Raw genomic sequence first — 16,596 nt, forward strand, 5'->3', positions numbered from 1 at the left:
TATGAATCATAGTTGTACATAACTAAGATTATGTAGTTCAAGAATGTTTAATTTTTCCTTATTTACCGTTCCTTGTTTAGTTGTTGGATTAGGGTAGAATGAAGTATTCGACTGTTTGTGGGATCTAGTGTTATGTTTGACTAGGATGTACGAGCAGTTACAGGGTTGGTGGTATTTTCATGAATGAGTATGTGGGTATAGTAGGCCAGTTAAGTAAGGATTATCCACTCTCTCTCTCTCTCTCTCTCTCTGTCTCTATCTCTTGAGAGAGAGAGAGAGAGAGAGTATAAGATGTATGTGAATCCTATTTGTGGGTTTATTTTGGTGCAGTTTATGAGTATCCATTGGGACAAATACAAGTAGGTGTGGAAGGTAATATGAGCTCGTACTACTAAAAGCACATTAATCGTATGCTTAGAAAGGAAGTCACAAACCTCAAGTATTTATTCGATCTATGATGAGTATGATGGAATGAATTGTGACATTTTTGATATATTTTGGTTATTTTTTAGTATGGTTTTCAGAAAAGGGTTTTGTTCAGGATCTGGAGCGAGTGGCCGAGATAGGCTAGGGTTGACTGCCGACCAGATACGATAGATGATTGTCGCTAAGGTGGCTACTAATATCCAGGGTTCTATTCTTGTGTTGCTTGGGTCTATCAAGAATGCTATGATTGAGCTATTTGATTATTGTTATGCTGACCTCACAAAGGATGATTTTGATACAGCTACCACGACTGTTGCTGCTGTTGGGATTCGGGGGGAAAGAGCATTCCAATATCAGGACTTTGACAATATGAAGCCCCTGGAGTTTGATGGGGTCAAGGCTCCGATTATGGCGATGAGGTGGTTAACTGATGTGGAGGGTTTCTTTTTCAAATGTTCATGCCCGAGTGACCAGAATGTCAAGTGTGCCTTGAACCTATTGGATAAGGTGTCTAAGTCCATAACTATTTCTGGTATGTACTTGACCCGACCCGACATGGTCCAGTTGGGTTGCATGGCACGATGCAATTGGATAGACTAAATGAGAGAAATAACACTTGTGGTTTATTAATATATTAGAAGTTCTAATATATTAATAATATCATTTAATTAGTTTGATCAAGAATTAATTTAGAATTAATTAAGTGATCAAAAGATAACTAATTAAATATATGGGTTGATTATGTAAATCATCCATAACTTGTATAGTTGGCTAAGAGGCTCCATGAATTATCAAGTTGGGTTCCACCCATAGGATGATCCAAGGATGCTCCATGGGGGTTACAAACCCATGGGTCATGGAAATGAAAAGCCATGACACATTAGGGTTTACATGGTGTAACCCTAGAAGTGTCAAAAATATATAAAGAACATATTCTCCACCAAAATCGGCTACACATAATAAACAAGAGGGCTAGGCCAATTTTAGAAGTGTCTATTCTCTCTAAAGTCATTCCAAAAGAATTTGGTGTTGTGTGAAGCATTTGAGGCATCACACTTGGGGTGCTAGGCTCACAAGGTTTCAAGGATAATAAGCAACAATAAGGTATGTTATTCTATCTTCTATTCAAGTTAAATATTGTTCCCCATGTATGCTATATAGGAATATAACCTTGGAATTCAACTTTGCATGATAAGTAGACAAACATAGATCCAAGGTTATTAGGGTTTCATGTACGCTTACGAAGTGTTAGAATGCTCAAACCGCATCAGTGGTATCAAAGCCTAGGCTTGTTTGTTGATTTTTTGTGCAAACTGTTGAAAAAAATCGTTTTTCTGTTTTCTGCTCGTATGAACTTGCCGAGTCCATGGGGGGACTCGACGAGTCCATTTGCAAATGCAAGCTACTCCTCGAGTTTGTTCTTGCACTCGACGAGTAGAGGCTGCGGTTTTCAGAAATTCGACTTTTGTTGCTGGAAATGGACTAGAAACATTACCCTAAACTGTTTTGGTACTTGAAAACTTGTTTTAAATGGTGTAATGTTTATCCTAATCCATTTGCAATTGAAATTATCAAAATTACAAGTTTTTAAGTGTAACTTTTTATTCTTGAAATGTTCATATTCATGTTCTTGAACCTATGAAGATTAGATGATCATAGGAATTGCTTGTAACCTTCATGGTAGTTTAATTCATGATCATAAAGTGTTTCAATGGAGTCCATAACTTGTCCTCAAGTTATGGAAAACCAAAAGCCACACTTTTATTAAAACTATTAAAAGAACACTAGAGTTATCAAAATGAAGAGACTTCATTTTTATTACTTAACTAAATTCATAAGTTATAAGAAATGAAAAGTTTTGAAAGTTTAAAAACTTGCCCTCAAGTTTTGGAACAAGTCAAGTCTTGATTAAAAGCTTTAGTTCCAAACCTTAGAATTTTAAAAGTTAAAATTCAACCCTTATACTTTATAATATTATAAGTCAATATATATATATATATATATATATATATATATATATATATATGTGTGTGTGTGTGTGTGTGTGTGTGTGTACGATCAATTCGTCTTACAACTAGTACGCCTCATTCATGAAACCGATCTATAAGGGGGGGGGGGGGGGGGTATAAGGTTGTTGCCTATAAAATGGCAACTTAATGGGTGTTCACTCTCACCCACCACTTCCTTGATCGGTGGAGGGTCGTTAGCCAAACGGGTAGGACAAGGACTTATAAATTCTCATTAAAAGTATGATGAATATTATAAAGTAACTAAATGTTTTATTAAATTCCCAATCTTAGTTACTTTAGGAAAAATGTGAATAAGGTGCTCACCCATGAAATTACAATTTACACTTTGTTTAAGTCGTTGGTGGAGCGTGTGTGGTTAACCGACATACTAACTTGGACTTAACCAGGTAGGTAAAGGGTGACTTAAGGTTTATCATAGTATCGGTGGAGTCTGTGTGGTTTACTGACACATCGATTGAGTGATAAAATTTAAGGGTACCAAGTGATTTGCATGGTTACTTCACACCTCATTGTGTGATCCTTGGTATCAAAGTCACAACACTTGGAGGGCACACTCGAGATTAAAACAAGCCATTGAAAAGTTCAATGAATCTCAAAGAATCTAGGAATTTATAATAACCAATTAAAAACCTAATACCAATATTTCATTTTTCATGGTGGAAATTGGTGAATCGTCACTCACCTACCTTTCAAATATGTTATAGCTTGGATTACGACATACCTCTTCTAACTTATAATATATTGTGATTGGATCCTAGCCTTAATACTACATTTGGGTGTTTTATTAAGGACTCTCTTATATCTGAACTAATCTTGTCCACTTCTTTTAGATGTCTTCCAACAATGTTGCTTCTGGCTCTAATCCTAATAGCTCCTTTACCCTTATGAACTTGTGTGGGAAAGTCACTTTTGATGAATTCAACTTCAATGAATGGATCAGAAACATCAGGATGATTACCCGCTACGAGGAAAAAGAATATGTCCTCGATAAGGAGCTTAAGGAGATTGATGAGACCACTGCAACTCCTCAGGAGATCGCTGACTTCTAGGCACATGAAAGGGATGCTACCAAAGTAGCACGCATCATGATGGCCACCATGATAGCGGAAATCCAAAAGTCCTATGAGGACTTTTGCCCTTTTGAAATGCACCAAGATCTGATGGAAAGATACCATCATAGTGGACGACAAGAGAGGTATGAAATCATCTGCTCCATGATAACAACCTTGATGAAGGACGGAGAGTCCGTCACGAGCCACATGTAGAAACTGCAAAGATATGTGGATCGGTTGCTGAAGCTTAATGTGAACTTCCCTGAGGAGCTTGTAATAGATATCATTTTGAACTCGTTACCATCGTGCTATGATCAAATCCGCTTGAGATATCACATGAACCAGGAAGATGTCACACTCAGCAAACTTCAGGGACTTCTCAAGACCACATAAACAGGTCTTAAGGCGATGTCGGTTGTTAACACTCCTACTCCAAAATCTGGGACGGTTTTGGTAATCGGGAAAAAGTCGAGGGAAGAGGAGAAAGAGCTCTTCGAAGGGTACCAAGGCTAGGACCCTTGATGGCTCTTCTTCAAGTGGAACCAAGAAAGGTTTCATCACTCCTTCTTCTGAACCAAAAGAGGCTGAATGCTTCTATTTCCATGAAACGTCACATTGGAAGCGGAACTGTCCAAAGTACCAGCAGGGTGTGAAGGATGGGAAATTAAACCCAACCATGCAGGTATTTACACTATCTTGTCTAATAACTCACCCCATTCTAACTCTTGGGTCCTTGATACCGGTTGTGGTATACATATCTGTTCTGATTTGCAGGGACTAAGAAGAAGTGAGAATGCGGAGCAAGGAAGAATAAACTTAATCATGGGGAATAGGGAAGCTCTACCTGTCACCGAGATTGGATTTTATACTTTATCGCTAAGTAGTGGGTTTAGTTTAGATTTGAATAAATGTTCTTATTCGCCAGAAATCTCAAGAAACATTATTTCTTTTCATGCATTGTATAAACAAGGTTTTACCTTTTCATTTGATAATGAAATTGGTTCGATTAATGCTTTCTTTAATAATGTTCTTTATTTTACCTTTTCATTTGATAATGAAATTGGTTCGATTAATGCTTTCTTTAATAATGTTCTTTATTTTAAAGCATTACCTTGTGATGGTGTGTATGAAATTGTATCTGTGCTTGATAACTTAGGAAATAATGTATTGTGTATTGTTTCTGTTAATGATAATAACTTGGATAAAGTGTCATTATGACATTGTCATCTTGGACCAGCGTGAAATAAAGACTTTTTTAGGTACAGGGATAAATTCGTACAATAGTGCGAGGATGGAAAAGAAAACGACCTTCTTTGACGCATGTTCTCCCAATAGTGCGAGTACTGACTTGTTCGTAGAAAAGAAGAGTCCTGACTAGTATACCGTCTGCTATTCTTACTAAATCTCAAGATTGAATTGGTAGTTGTACAATTAAACACGGTATAGGTAGGAGTCAAGTGGAACATAGAATTGTTTGTAGTCAAATTGAACATAGAATTGTTTATTGACAACATTTATAGAGCTTTTGCTCTATGATAATAATGAAAATACCAAAAATAACGAATAATGAAACAATTCATATAGTTCATGAAAGAGTCGTCTCATTTCAAAATTTATGTTTTGTTATTTCCATCATCTCTTACTGTGGTTTCAGGATGATTCACAAGAAAGGTGGCAGGATTCGAACCTACACTCTTCAGGTCATGAGCCTGATGAGTTGACCAATTCCTCTACCCCGCTTCTTTTTTATTAGAAAAGTTAAACTTGCATGTGTTAAGCATATAGTTTAAGTAGCATGATTTCCCTTATTAGCGCTTTTATACTACCTATAAGCTTCAACCTTCCCTTCTCTTACTTAGATGGAGGAGAAAATAAGCAAGACTTTCAACGCGGCTTTTCTTTATTTCTTTTCTTATTTAATAAATTTACCAGAAGTAGCACCTCCAGGAATCTTAGTACCGAGAGACCTTCCGTATGATTCTTTCAAGGATGTTTCATTTGATATAGCCCCCTTTATGAAAATGAGTTATGTGGAGTATAAGTATATATCAGATCAAGTGTTATCCGCCTTTGATAATGTCTATCCGTTCAATGAAATCCATCTTCCCCACTCCGTCTCAACTGGATCTGTTCCTGGGAGTACCCTCAAAAAAAAGGAACCTTTGCTCTCCCCATCCATTTCGGGTTAAGAAGATGTCAAAGCACCTTTATCTCTATAAGAACGGCGCGTTCCGAGGTGTGAAGTGGGAGAGAGGGGATGTCATAATTGGGGTTTTGAATAAGACGACCTTTTGATTTTATTTTGCATTTTTTTTCATATTGAAAAAGTATGAAGAACGGGAGGTGTGAAGTTTTTTATCATCCTGGCGTCGAGCTATTTTTCCGCAGGACCTCCCCTACAGTATCGTCACCTGGCGTCGAGCTATTGGTGTGGTTCCTCTACGCCTAGGACACCAGAATATCGAACCATGAACGAAGAAAGGCATGAGATAAAATAGTGATTGCGAGGCCCCAATTATTGACTGGGGGGACACCAAAGGACTCTGCCCTTCCATCCCTTGGATAGATAGAGGGAGGGCAGAGCTTTTGGTTTTTCATGTTGTCAAAGAGTTGAACAATGGTTTTTTCGTGTTGTTAAAGAGTTGAACAATGAAAATAGATGGCGAGTGCCCGATCGAATTGATCGAGTCATGTAGGAACAAGGTTCAAGTCTACCGGTCTGTTAGGATGCCTCAGCTGCATACATCACTGCACTTCCACTTGACACTTATCGTAATGATAAACGGCTCGTCTCGCCGTGACCTTCTCTTGAATTCTCAAAACTTCTGTCGCTCCATCCCCGCAGGGGCAGAGAACCCGTCGTTGTCTCGGCTGTGCTACCGGAGGCTCTGGGGAAGTCGGAATAGGAGAGCACTCATCTTGGGGTGGGCTTACTACTTAGATGCTATAAGCAAGAAACGTATAGGCCAACTCCAAAAGGATGGAGTCTTGAAGTTATTTGACCTAAAGTCGGATGATAGTTGTGAATCATGCTTACTTGGAAAAATGACAAAGTCACCCTTCACAGGTTCTTGTGAGAGGGGTGAAGGTTTGTTGGATCTTGGGGGTATCCCTTAGAGACTACTGCCCATATCCTTAATCTGGTCCCTACAAAGAAAGTTTCCAAAACTCCTCATGAGATGTGGACTGTTAAAGTACCCAAACTAGACCACATCAAGATTTGGGGTTGCGAGGATTTCGTGAAACGCGATACTCATGATAATCTCAAACCTCGAAGCGAGAGGTGTATTTTTATTGGCTACCCACAACAATCCTTTGGTTACCTCTTCCACAAACCTAGTGAAAATGTGGTCTTTGTAGCTAGGGGGTGTTCTTTCGAGAGAGAGAGTTCATAAGCCAAGGAAACAGTGGGAGGCAAGTTGACCTTGAAGAAATTCAAGAGTCAAGCGGTGAAGGAACTTCAAACCCTAGCACTTAACTTGAGGAGGAAACTCCTATTGAGCCAATTGACAAGTCTTTACCTCTGAGGCGTTCCACAAGGGTTAGGAATGCACCTGAGCATTACTATGGATTCCATGTTACTACGGAAGGTGATACACGTATCAGTGATGAGACACTGACAGGTCTGGATGAACCTAACAGTTGCCAAAATCCCTTAGAGACTACCGCCCATATCCTTAATCTGGTCCCTACAAAGAAAGTTGTCAAAACTCCTCGTGAGATGTGGACTGTTAAAGTACCCAAACTAGACCACATCAAGATTTGGGATTGCGAGGATTTCGTGAAACGCGATACTCATGATAATCTCAAACCTCGAGTTAGGAAGGAGGTTTTTGTTCTGGATATTCTTGTAGTTAGAGAGTTTGCAGATATGTTCCCGAAGGAGTTACCCGGTGTGCCTCCAGAGAGGAAAGTTGAGTTTGGGATTGATTTGGTCCCTGCTACAGCTCTGATTGCTAAGGCGTCGTATTGATTCGCACCATCAAAGATGCAGGAGTTGTCCTCTATGCTTCAAGATCCGTTGGGCAAGAAGTTTATTATAGAAAATATTTTTTCATGGGGAGTACCGATCTTGTTTTTCAAGAAAAAGTATGGCTGACATTGAATGTGCATTGATTACCAGGAGTTTTACAAGTTAATAGTGAAAAACCGTTGCCTACCTCCACATATTGATGACCTCTTCTATCCATTTTAGGGTTCATATTAGTTCTCGAAGATTGATTTGAGGTAAGGGTATCATCAGATGAATGTTAGAGAGGAGAACATGGAGAAGACCGCGTTAAGGACTCTTTATGGTCATTACGATTTCATGGTGATACCCTTTAGGCCCAGCAATGCACCTGTGGAATTTATGGATTTAATGAATCGATTTTCTATTTTTATTTTGATATCTTGGTCTATTCCAAGACTAAGGAGAAACATGTGGAGCACCTTCAAGAGCTTCTAGGTGTTTTAAGGCGGGAATGGTTGTATGCCAAGTTCTTGAAATGTGATTTTTGGTTACAAGAGGTCCAGTTCTTGGGGCACCTCATTAACGAGAATGGGATTTTTTGAGTCGAATATTAAGGTTGTTATGCAGTGGGAGGTCCCAAAGTCTCCATTAGAGATCGGGAGGTTTCTGAGTTTAACCAGGTATTATTGGAGATTTATTTAGGATTTATCGAAGGTTGTTGCACCCTTCACTCATTTGATTAGGAAGGGTGTGGAATTCCATTTCTGGCCTGAGCAACAGGTTGCATTCGAGACACTAAGGAAGAAGTTATGTGAGGCCCCATGTTTGACTCTCGTTCAAGATGTTGAGGATTTTGTTGTTTATTGTGATTCTTCCATCACCGGTTTATGGAAAATCTTATGTAACAAGGGAGGGTTATTGTGTATGCTTCTAGGTAGTTGAAGTTGCATGAGGTTCGGTATCCAACACATGATCTGGAGTTGGCGGTAGTGGTATATGCCCTCAAAGATTTGGCTACATTATCTGTATGGGGTCTAGTGCTTCATATACACAAATCACAAGAATTTAAGATATCATGAATCAACCGAATTTAAACATGAGACAACGTAGGTAGCTTGATGTGGTCGAGGATTCTGACTGCGAGATTGTTTACAAACTGGGGAAAGTGAATGTGGTTACTGATGCTTTGAGCCACAAGTTGACTAGTTCTTCTGTTGAGAGCATTTGTACGAGGATTTCGATCGATTCTTTGCTAGTGGATTTGAGTAGGGAGGTTCAGGCAGATGCAGTCAAGAAGGAGAACTAGAAGTAAGAGAGACTCAAGGGTGAGATTGACAGGTTTACTACTAATCGTTGTAGGTTATTGACCCAGTGCGTTTGGTTTGGGTACCATATTTTGGTGGGATGAGGCCAACTATGCTGGAGGAGGTAAACAAGTCTATATTTTCAATACACCCTAGAGCCACCAAGATGTATCAAGATTTGTAGCTTACTTACTGGTGGAGGTGCATGAAGATGGAGATAGCCTGGTATGTTAAGAGGCGCTTGACTTGTTGGATGGTCAAGGCCTATCACCAGAGATCGCATGATAAGTTGTAGCCTTTGGAGGTTCCCAAGTGGAAATGAGAGCAGATAACCATGAATTTCATCACCAAGTTACCTCCGACGGCTAAGGGTTTTGATGCAATTCGGATGATATTAGACCATCTGACCAAGATTGCCCACTTCTTAGCTATTTGAGATAGTTCCTCGGCTTAGAAATTGGACTATGTGTGTGTACACGAGATTATCACCTAACATGGTGTTCTAGTTTCTATTGTATCAAATCAGGATGTTCGGTTCAGTTCGTGGTTTTGGCAGATGTTCCACGAGGAATTGTGTATGTGGATGCACTTTATCACTCCTTATCATCTACAAACTTATGATCATAGTGGAAGGACCATTCAAACGATCGAGGATATGTTGTGAGCCTGTGTGATCGATTTTATTGGGAGTTAGGATTCCCAGCTTCCCCTAGCTGAGTTTTTAAACAACAATAACTATCACTCAAGTATCGGTGCACTCCTGTTTGAGCTTCTCTATGAGAGGATATGTCATACCCCAGTTTATTCGGAAGAGGTCGGTCATAGGGTCATGACGAAACTTATGGTGGTTCTTCAGATGATAGAGCTTATTCAATAGGTCATACAGAGGTTGCAAGAATTTCAGAGTCAGTAAAAGATTTTGCTGACAGATGTAGATCTAAGATGGATTTTCAGGTCAGCAACATGGTTTTACTGAAGGTATCACCCTGGAAGGGTGTAATATGCTTAAGGAAGAAGGGAAAGTTAGGGCCCTGGTATATTTGTTCGTTTCAAGTGATTTATGGGGTTAGCAAGGTAGCTTACCGATTGGATTTGCATGAGGAGCTTAGTCAGATTCACAACACCATCCATGTTTCTCGGCTTCAAAAGTGTAAGGCTGATGATTCAATGATTGTTCCTCTAGATGATATTTAGGTTGATGATCGCTTGAATTATGCTGAGAGACGAATGGTGATTCTAGATGGGAAGAACAAAAGCTTTACACAACAAGCAGGTATCATTGGTCAAGTTGCAGTGGCAGCATCAGAAGTGTTCCGAATGGACTCAAGAACCCGAGGTGGAGATGCAAGAACAATACCCTGAGTTATTTTTGGAAGCGGATTTCGAGAACAAAGTTTGATTAAAGTGGTGCAGAATTGTAAAATCTTGATTCAGGTAAGTTACATCTTTAAAATCTAGTATGAAAATTGTTGCAAAGTTTGTACATTGGGCATACGTGGTCAGGGTATTTTTCAGGGACAACTCTTGCATCTCCACCTTGGGTTCTTGCTTCTCCACCTAGGCGTACGCATGGTACATTGGGCATACGTGGTAAGGGTCAAACCCTAATTTTTAGGGTTTGGACCCTATTTAAACATCATTAACTCCCAAGACCTGCTTCGTTCATCAACCTCCATCCTCATTTTCATCACAAGAATTCCCAAACTCCTTGTGTGTGCATTTTTAGCTTGAATGTGTCGCCTTATGATGTCCTTAAAGGAAGGAGAAGGAGAAAAAATCATCTTAGAAGAGTAACAAACTTTGGATCCATAAGTATCTTGCTTTCAAGCTTCATTTGATGGTATAATGCTTTGAACTTGTTGGTTATTTTTTTAGATCTTGTTCGAGGTGGAGTTTTGTGCTTATTAGTCCCATATCCTTGGCCCATTTGAGTATAAGCTACTCTAGACCAAATGAGTTGTCCTTCTGGAGGTTTTAGGGGATCCAAAGTGATGAAAATGGAATCTTGATTGTCTCTATCCATACATGAATGTTCTTTAGTGTTTTATACTTTGTTTTAAGTTAGCATTTTGGTATTGGGCTCTTAATAACCATGCAAGATTATAAAGTTGGAAACTTCATGATTAAGAACATCATTTGATGACTAGATCTGGGTTTTTGACGAAGTGTCTAAATGGATTAAGAACTTTTTAGAAAGGAAAGCTAGCAGATGCATACGTGGGCATACTTGATGGTATGATGCGTGTATGTGGTCCAATCCCTGTAATCTAGTTAAAATGTGTATTACACTGCACGTACAAGTTGAGTACGTTGGCTGTACTCAACTAAGTTGACTTTGTTGACCCCTTTTGACTTTGACTAAGATTTTGACCATGTTTGACCTAGGAGTATTTTGGGTATCTTGGGCAATAGAATGAGATTTGGTCACTGTTTGTTGAAAGGTCATCAGTAGAGTTTGTATTCAGAGTAATGTGTTGTTCAACTATTTCGTCAGACTGTGAGGTGAGTTTCGTCAATGTACATGCGGGCTAAAGACACCAATGCCGGACCATTTTGTTATGTATCTTGGTACATAGAATGTTGTTATGATGTATTGATATGTTAGATTTGTATCATGGTATACAGGATGTTGTTATGATGTAGTGATCTGTATCGTGGTGTATAGGATGTTGTTATGATGTACATATCTGTTACATCTGCTTGATTGTCTAATGACTAGTTATATGTTTATCTGTTTCATATGTTGACATAGTTTGGTTTTCGGTTGAGGCTTTACTACTATGTGCATGAGCCAATTGACAGGGGTTGATTCAACCCGATGGTTATGGACCCGAGGGTATACCAGTCTAATGAATGATTTGGCCCATTACATATTGGCATTGCAGTCTGATGAGAGGCTAGGTCGGGGGTAATCCAACCTGATGGTTGTGGACCCAAGGGTATTCGTGTCTGATGACTGATTAGACCTATCATGCATAATTTTATATGTTCTGGTCATTTAGTACTTTAGGGGAACTCACTAAGCTTTGGCTTACAAGTTTAAGTTTATTATTTCAGGTACTGCAGATGATCGAGGGAAAGCAAAGGCATGATCGTGCACATCCTTCTAACTTTATGATATTTGATATTGGGTAACTCTTTTTTATCATTATTACTTTTGGAACAATGTTTTGTCTATAATTATTGTCTTTGGATTAGTTTTGAAAAGTGAAAATTTTACTTTGATTTTTGGATGTCACATGAATGCTGCATAATGATAGTCTTTAGTTAGGTATTCAAATGATCGAGTTCTAATACCAACAGAAGAACATCCTATCATTTGGCTAGGTGGATGATCTCTTGTCCAAATGTGCAGATATGATTAATGATGTTTAGCAGCTGTATCGGATGGTATGTGTTCAACTTTGGGAGGCATTTATCTTTAAATGTCTTGAACTAGTTCCCCCTCGGTTTGTGAACATCCAACAAATAGATTTTGAACTATAGGAATACATTGCTCAGCTGATGATGAAGGTTCCCCTTGCGAAATTGTTGGTTCCCCTTGGACTGAAGTAGTAGAAATTATTGGATCTTCATCTCTAGTTTCTACCTCTTCAACATCTTTTTCGGATTCTTCTGAGTATTTAGACACATGTGGTTGGTTGCAAATGATCAGAATGAATTCCTCCAACACTGGAACTACGATGGTTGTGATAATTGATGGGTTAGAGGGCATGGTTTCCCCCTCGACCAACAAAGATAAATTTACACGTGAGGAGCCTTCGGTGATGGAAGGTCCAGAGTCTTTAGTGTGTTGAGTTGTACAACTGGTGAGACTAAAATTCTAGATAGTCTGGCACTCTCCATAAGATCAAAAGGAGTATCATATTTAACTTCAACATTGTTGTGTGGTTCAGACTAAACTGAAATATCATTCTCCATGATAAATTTTTTTCATTAAGAAGAGCAGTCTTTTAGACATAGAAAGCATCATATTTCACATCAAAACTTTCTTCAATAATTCTTGTTCTTTGAATAAGAATTTTGTATGAAATTTTGTTTGTAGAGTATCCCAAAAATATTCTTTCATCGGATTTGGGTGCGAATTTCCTTAATTGCTCTTTTTTGTTGACCACAAAACACCTATAACTAAAAATATGAAAGAAACGAACACTAAGTTTACAATTGTTCAAACCTTCATATGGAGTCTTGTTGAGGCGTTTGGTGATGATGCTTCAGTTTTGCATATAAAACACAATCAAAATTTCTTCTGCCCAAAAGTAGAGACGTAAGTTTGCGAAATTTAGCATAGATCGTGAAACTTCTACAATATTTATGTTCCTTCATTTTACTGTGCCATTCTGCTATGGTGTGTATGGTGCTGAGAAATTATGATTGATTCCTTTGGACACAGAATTCCTTAAGAAGTCGGTTTGTGAATTAAGTTTTGTTGTTACTTCAGATCTTCTTGATGGGAAGCATGATATACAATTTAATTTCCTTAATGAAACTTATCAAATTCTATGGTGTTTCTGATTTCAAACGCAAGAAGAATACTCAAGTGAAGTGACTACAATTATCAATGATAACTAAGATATACTTCTTGCGATGTAGACTAGCTACTATGGATGGACCACAGAGATCAATATACAGTAACTCCAAAGGTTTTGTGATGGATGAATCTAAGATCAATGGATGACCTCCTTTTTTTTGTTTTCGACACTCACGATCAAGAAATAAAGTATCATTTTCAAATTTGAGTAAAGGCAAATCTCGTACCATTTCTCCAGTAACCAAGTTATTGATATACTGAAAATTAAGGTGAGCAAGTTTTTGCTACCGTAGCCAACTGACCTCGGAGACTGCTTTTGACTAGCAAACACAGTTGTGGTTTACTAATCCGTAAAGATATGTCTAATGCGAATATTGTTCCAACGCCTTTGATTTGATTAGACATCTTGATATATCTTTCATGATAATGACCATCGAATTCAATGCAATGACCAGCTTTGCAGAGTTGGCCAACACTTATAAGATTGTGTTCAATCCTTCAACATACGCAACCTTTTGAATCGAGAAGTTTGCATTCTTCAAGAGACCATATCCCTAAATTGTTCCGTTTGCATCGTTCCCAAAAGTTACGTGACCACCATGTATGATTTCGTTAATGTTACAAAGGTATTCCAACTTTCCTATCATGTGTAAGGAGCTGGCGCTATCAATTAGTCATTTTGTTTCATGATCCTTCTTGCATATTGCATGCATAAATCAATTAGTTAATATAGGCACCCAAACTTGTTTGGGGCCCGTAGCAACATAATGTGATTTATTAACCAACTTATAAAAATAAGACACAATCTTGGATGTTGTTGTGGTGTCTAGTTTTCTAACTTTTAATGATGTGGTGTTATTGACCTCTTTCCTATTCCAAATCCTTTTTTAGATTAAATTTATTTTCTTGGACCTAGAGGTAGTTCTATTAATAGGTCGATAAGTGCTAAAGGAAAGTTTCTTTTCATTTATCCAGATTGTTTGCCACAGTTTAGATTTTGGATCATAATAATTGTGTTTCTTAAAAGCTCTTTTTATTTCTGTCTTTCTTTGATCCATTTTGACTTCTACGAGAAGTTAGTTTTAACAAAATTATTTTATGTAGAGTCATTCTGAAAATGTTTTTCTATCGTAGAGTCCTTTGAAAACTTTTTCATTGAAGATTATGACCTTTTATTTTTAGTAGCCTTGACATTTGACTTAAATTGACTTTTCTCAATGTCAGATTTAATTTACACTATTAAGGCTTGCTTTTATTCATTTTTTGGTGACAAATGTTAGATTTGTTCAATTTAGGTCTTCTACTTATAATAAGTTTGGACTTTCGTATGTTTGTAGGAGAGGAGTCATCCAAATTGTAAAGTTCATGAAATCTAGAACACTATCCAATCTCAAAATTTTCCATTCTTAATCCTAATGGAAGAGCTTGAATCTACGTAGTTGACTTAGTAAAAGTCTTTAGTGAGATTTTTGTTAGGGAAGAGGAATGAGATATCGTAAATGGTGCATTAGTCATATCTTGAGGGAGATTTGTTTTAAAGGGTAAGTCTGGTCCTTCTGGAACTATTTGCATATTAACATAAGATTTTAGGACATGTTTGGCCCTTCTAGAATGATTTCTTCATCCACTTCGGATCCTGATCCTGGACAGATTATTCCAATCATTGATATTAAATGACAGTTTTATAGAATCCTTATGTTTATGGGAGAATCTCTTCAATCAAACAATTATTGCTCAAGTCATGAAGTTTTCCAAAATGGCATTGGATGTCTTCATGGTAGCTCTTGCCATGGATTGGGAAATGAAAGGTCCTGTTAGGTGGGATATATGGGTATTCGACATCAAACCGAGGTGGAGATTTTCTCTGATGTTCTATCCATTAGACCAACCCTAAATGTAGGTGTTGTGTATAGATCTGTTATTGACCACATTTTCAATTTCTTCAATTTCATTAAGGAGCTTTTCTATTAACTGATTAAAATATATAATTTCTGCTCAGGATGAATCTCGTTGATTCAAAGAAAATTCTAACTGAGTTTCACTAAAAAATCTAACATCTTTTTATAGTTTCAAATCTGCTTCCAACATAGTGACCTTAAGTTTCTTTTCTTCTAGTCTTCCTCTCAATTTGTACAACTCTTGGGTCTTTATGTTCTTTTTATCTAAGGCTTTGTTATAATCTGTAAGGACATCAACACGCGTTTGAGTGAGTTTTTCTATGTGAGGTTCACAGTTATGCATGCTATAACTATTTGACTGTATCACAATTTTAATTTGTTCAATGATGCCGATATTTTCCTCCCTTGCCATGAAGCATATTTAACATTCGGAACCCTAAGGTACCACATTAATTCATTTTTTTATTTTAAGGGTCCTCACGACATGAGATCTTGGATGTCACGTCGTGAGTGACCATTGACTCGTTGACCCTCATCTTTGGAGTCTTATGATGTGAGCATGGATTAATGACAACAAACCCTAATTTTTGAGTATTTAAGGGAATAAGAGGCTAGGGATACCCATCCTCAAACACTCTCACCTTCTAAGCCGCTAGAAACCCTAGATTTAGTGTAACCTTGAGTTATTTGGTATTGTTCTTGTGGAAAGGAAGGAAAATGAGAGAAGAAGAAGCATCTTAGGAATAAAGTCTCTTAGGATCACCATCATCATCAGTTCTCGTCTTGTTTGGACCATTGTTAGTATCAGGACTCTAGCTTTATTGCATTTCATGCCTATATCTAGGTTTTTGGCCTATTTTCTCATGTTTTGGCTTCATTAGAATGAAGTGATCCATAAACATAGCAACTTTATGGATTCAGATGGTATTTTGAGCCTTATATCATTCAGATTTTGGATTTGGTGGAGTAATAGAGCTTGCATGAGAACTTGAGGCCATATTTTCACTTTTTGACCAAAAATGGTGAACGGACATGCATGGTGCATGTATGTCCATAAAGCAAGCATTTTTATGGACCATTAGGGTCCATTTAACATGTGTAAGGGGTGAGATTAACGGTTAAACGGAATATGAATGTTGGAAAGGTGGTTTTGGCTTCAGACCATTCTCACGATTTGAGAAATAAGGTCTCACGACATAAGCATGAGTCACCATCCTAGCCAAATCATCCGAGTTAGGAGTGAGTCCTGGAATTGGATCAAACATGTCTCACGATGTTACCATGGATTGGTCACAAGGTAAGGTGATGTTTTGGGATTTTGGGCCACTAGTTTCAAACATTAGGCCTTACTGTGCTTGGGCCCATTTGGAGCCTTGGGTGTCATTAGGAATTTATGCCTTCTT

Source organism: Lactuca saligna, chromosome 3, assembly GCF_052625555.1.
Source record: "Lactuca saligna cultivar CGN05327 chromosome 3, ASM5262555v1, whole genome shotgun sequence".
Lineage (NCBI taxonomy): Eukaryota > Viridiplantae > Streptophyta > Magnoliopsida > Asterales > Asteraceae > Lactuca > Lactuca saligna.